Genomic DNA, 5,718 nt, shown 5'->3' on the forward strand with positions numbered 1-5,718 from the left:
CCCCCTCGCCCGTCCGTCACACGCAGTCTCTTTTTCTGATTGGCCCATTCAAATGCACCCCTACAAAATGGCTGCCATTGGGAAGCCGCCATCTTGGTTCGTGAGACCCCCGACCCCCCGCGTCCAAAGAGGTTAGGCCTTCTACCTTTTTTTTCACGTCCTCTTCTCTATCGGTTCGATATATTTTTTTCCCTTATCCTCACCGCCCTTTTTCCCTTTCACTCACCATCCCTCCCTCCCCTCTTTTCATCCTTTCCCCCTCCTCTCCTCATCCCTGATCCTGGACTAGAGCATCTCTACGGAATGTGTTCCTGTCCACGGGTGGTTCTCCGTGTAGAAAGATACTTTCTGGAGTACGGTGCTACTATTTTTCTCCCCTTACTAATTTGCCTCTGTATTTTGTAGCAAGTGTAGGCTAAAGATCGTTTGGGAAAAAACAAGTTGAGTGGATTACTATTGTCTTGTGCTCGATCGTCTGCGTTTATGTGCTGATTTGTTGTATATATATATTTTGCAGACGATCTCTTGTGTTTGTACTTTTAAAAAGTGACGAATTTTTCCACGCGTCTTCGTTATCGTGTTGACGACCTGCGTCGGAGACTATGCGTGATAAAGTGGATTGATCTTTTGCTGTGTTTATCATCCAGAATAGTGGAAGTATCTAGGGGGTAAGTGTTGTATCTTTGATCACAATTCTGGATATCGTTCTGTAAATTCTGTTTTCAACTTATTACACTGTGCGTATAACAAGTGCAAATCGATGGTTAGATGCATTTCGATTCAGAAAATGCAGCTCAGAATATAGCTATTCAAATGTGCTTGATTAAATTAGATGCCGTGTTTTTTTTATTTTTTTTTATATAAAATTACAACCACAGCCCATGATTCCTTTTTGTTACTAACTATGAACAGTTTCATTTAACAGTGGTAATATATAACAGTCTATGAAATTGAGCTACTCCATTTGCACCCCTCTTTAACCTATACTAATGAAAAACAGTGGTAAATGGCAGCACAAAAATAGCTTTTTGTTGTTTTCTTTGTCTTCAGGAACCAAAAAATATCAGTTCTAAAGTCTTTATTTTGGATACATAATCCATTGATTGATATTTCACACCGATTTGTTTTGATAACATAAAAATCATGAAATTTTATATTATTCCAGATAAATAAATATCCTCTTAAATTCTTTGCGCTTCATAAAATTTAAATAGGAAAGAACTACAATTTAATTGAATTGGTTTGATTGTTATTGTTATACAATTTAAATCAACATATGAGTTTAGTCTTAAATTTTAGAGATCTTGGATTCAGGCTTCATTATTACCTTTCGTTTTGTTTATTTCGATTTAGTTTATTATGATAATAAATACCACATACATGTGGATTGATTTATGCATATATATATAATTAATTAATTTATTTATTTTCTATCTTCCTTGAAAGATAGTTAACAGGACTTACGCCCTTTCTGCATGTTTCAGGGGTGTATTTAGCTGTGAATGGTTAAGAAAGAATTTTTTTAAACGACTTTTACTCCAAGTGTAATAAAAAACATTAATTGCTCTAATTTCAATTGATAAAAATTTTATATTATTAGTTAATACAGCATTATATTTTAACAAATAAAAAAAAAGAAATTCTGAGAAATAAAAACCGATTATTATATTTATAAAATGTTTATATTATTAAAGTAAAAATATTTTATGTAAAATAAAACATTTATATTTATAAAAGAAAAATTTAATTTATGAAATTTTATAATTATTAATTTATAAAATAATATTAAATTTTAGGAAAGATATTCTAAATTATTATTAGTTTTCTGAAGCTTTTAAGACATCATTTAGAAAATAAATTATAAATCATAACTTTATTTAGTAAAAAAGAAAAAAAAACCTAACCAGTCAATTTAAATTTTTTTTAAAAAATATTTCATTGCATTAATTTTTTTTAAAAATTAAATTATAAAACTAAATTTAAAAAAAAAAATATTTTTACGATTCTGAAAATTTTTTATTATTATTTCAGAACATTATGAAGTGTCTCATATTTTCCAAAACTTTAAATTATAACCTAATCTCTGATTTCAGAAAAAGGGATTAACAATGATCCATATATTAGTGATGGCTGTAAATAATAAAGCATGCTTTTAGAGAAATTTTAGTAGGGGGTTAAGATTTTTTGTTCCATGATGATTTTAAATTAAATGAAATGTTGTTAGAAATAAAATGATAGTAATAACGAAAAAGAATAAATACTATTTTAATATATAATAATTATAAATGTAGTGACTTAATAGCAACTTTTAAATTAATTACATTTATAAAGCATATATTTTATGAATAGTTTATTAGTTTTGTAAAATTATCCTAACTTTTATTATACATTGTAAATAAATTCATATTCACCATCGAATTTGAAAAGCACAAGAGAACTTTTTGAATTATTCATACATACCTAATTCATACTTGCATAATTCACGTTTATATACCCCAATCGACATTTTATGTATTATCACAGAGGAAAAAGATCTAGACATTGTTTTTTTTCTTTTTCAAACTTTATTTTGAAAGTTTTTTTGCTTAGTATACATATTAACAAATGAAGAATTTTTTTTTATTAATAATTGAGTTATGAAATAATTTTTTATATATATATATTTTTTTATTTGGAGAAGCAACATTTTTCTTGCTTTTTTTGTCAAATAAACGCAGAGCCATCGTCAGAGTAGAGCAAGCCTTGCATTTTCCCGAAACTTCACTGCATAAATGTTAACAAAAACTTGGATTTTAACTACCCAAAACTGCATAAAAATACCATTTAAAAACATTAAAAAATGCCCTTAAAATAGTAAAATTCTAGAATAATTAAACATGAATTTTAATATAAAACATTATTTCTTTCCTAAATTTGCCTATTATGTATTCATGCATCGCATATAAAAATTAAAATCGATTACTATTTTCAGGTAAATGTTAAATGGGGGCAGCGAATGAAGAAAATAAAAGTATAGAAGTACTCGGAGTTAAAATATAAAACCTAAAAATATTCTATTAAAATTTTAGAATATATTAATAAATTCAATTGTAAATCAAAAAACAATAAAAAACTTTAATGTAACAAGCAAATGAACTAAAATGTAGAAAAGAGCCTTCAATAAATTTTTTTACCATATAGGTACTGTAAAAGTTTCCAAAATTTCTCCTTCATAACACTGAAATATGAAGAAACATTTTACATGGGAGTATTATTGAAGAATTAAAAAAAATTAACTATCATTATGATACCGCCCGAAGCTCTTATATGTACAGAGTATTTACGAATTTTTATCATTCTAATACTCTAAAAAGTAATTACTTACTGCCATACGGTGTAAGAGACCTACAAGATCGTAACCATTTTCAAATTGAGGTAATTAGGAAAACGTTTCACTTTGCTTTCAAAAAATGCTTTGCAGGTTTTTTCCAAAAGTTTAAAATCTATTTAAGAAAAAAAAGAAGAAGAAAAACACTAAATAAATTAAAATTTTGAGTTAGTTGTATATCAAAGAAATTTCTTATGATGTGTTTTTGTGCTTAATCATATGTTGGAATATATTTTTGTGCTAATTTTGAAGCTGAATAGCCACAGAAATTAAAATTTTAATATTGGAGTTGTCAAATAAAAATACTTTAATTTTTTGTCTTCAATGATAAAGGATAATGATGTATAAATGTCAAGAAAAAAAAATTTGAGTATTTTTTAACGTGCGGTAGTCATAAGACAAGAAATAATAATTGATTAATGTGACATAAAAAAAAATTATTTTATCTATACTTTATTGCTTCAGCTTTATAAAAAATAAAGTGCACTTCTGTTTAAATTCATGCTTAAAAAAGAGTAATTAAATAAATTATCATAAGAATATTTGTTATGGATTATACGAATTGTTTCAGTTACTTTACTTTATTCCAATTCGAACTCAATAATATTAAAAATTATGCTTAAAATTATATAAATTTCCAAGAACAAAATGAACTATGTTAAAAATAAATTTGAATTAGTTCCATTTTATTTTTATTTCATCAACAACATATATATATATATATATATATATATATATATATATATATATATATATATATATATATATATATATATATATATAAACTTTAAAGCGCTGTTGAGATTTTTTGAGTTTGCAGTTCAATTGAATCCAACAAAGAATTTTTTTTCTATTGAAGATACTCAATCAGAATAAACTATTTTTACAATCAGCCTGATGCAGTTTTTTAAACTGTGCTCTGAATAAAAAAATTTAAATATATTAGTAAAATTTTCACAGCATGGGCGTGTTGTCAGCATGTGTGCATTTTCTCACAGCATGTTTGTATTTTTTCAGCCATATTACTTGTGAAATCAGTATTTTTGAATTTTAAATTTGATTCGCTTATGTTTCAATTTGATTATTATCCATTGAAAATAATCAAATTGTAATATAAGCAGATGCATACACAGATTTGTGGTAGTGATCTCTGAACAAAGAAATTTTTGAAAAATATTACAATGAAAAAAGGGGGATAGGAATTTTAAAATTGTGAAACTTTTAAAAATTTTCGTAATTTTACCAGTTTTAAAAGAATTAGATAACATTACTAATTCTCGAAAAGAAATTATTGATTGATTGCTAATTAAAGCATCAAAAAATAGGAAAATAGAAAAAATTGTTCTATTATATTTAAATAGAAAAAATTGTTCTAAGGTTACTATTACACCTGTCTTTATAGAATAGAAACAAAAGAAGATACATCCTGAAAAATTATATGTTTCTTCTGAATTTTTACGACCTGTCTTTATAAAAGTATTCTGATGGAATATTTTTTAAAAAAATGTTTGTTTATCTGAAATAATGAGACTTTATATTTTAATTTTGGTTTTAAAGATTATTTTTTGGGGTAAAATTTTTTTGGTTTCAAACAAGTTTAAAATAACATATTAAATTTTTTTTTCTTAAACTAGGATCACACAATAATTCTGATATTAATACTCTCAATTGATATTAATATCAGAATTTATAATTTTACTAATTTCTTCTACCTTTCTTTTTATCAGCTGATTCAAATAAAAATACAAGCAAGCAAAACCCTAGTACCTTAATAAAATAAATTAATAATTTTTCATAGAGTAAGTAATATAAATGTCAATCAGAAAACTTGAACCTCAACTATCAAATCAGAATTATTACAAGGTTTTGAATCTAGCAGTATGTAATCGTATTTTCGTACTGAATGCGTTTCTAAAAATGTAAGTCAAAACTTAAGTAAAAAGAAAAAATTGTATGGACTTGTTTTACTTTTTGCATAAATATTGACACACCAACAAAGAAAAACTCACAAATTTTGAATGGTTTTATATTCTATAAATCTTTCAACTAAAAATACTATAAATCTTTCAACTTCCAAGCGATTCGCGTTAAAATTTTGCAGCTGCTTGTAACTAATGTATGGTTTCTATTGTGCTTCGAATTTATATCTTGCATTTATTTATATCTAGCATTAATTTATTTCTCAAATTAATTGGTAAATTATGCCTTTTTATTAAAAAATATATAAATCTCTATGCAATTCTATATCCATACTTTTTAAGCTGTTAAATCAGAAGCAAATCAGGTAGAAATTGATGGAGATACCTTGTCTGCTGTTTTTAGTTATTACAAAGTCTTTCCTCATTGGCCCT

This window comes from Parasteatoda tepidariorum, chromosome 8, assembly GCF_982258835.1.
Source record: "Parasteatoda tepidariorum strain Cologne lab strain chromosome 8, Ptep-v5.0, whole genome shotgun sequence".
Classification (NCBI taxonomy): Eukaryota; Metazoa; Arthropoda; class Arachnida; order Araneae; family Theridiidae; genus Parasteatoda; species Parasteatoda tepidariorum.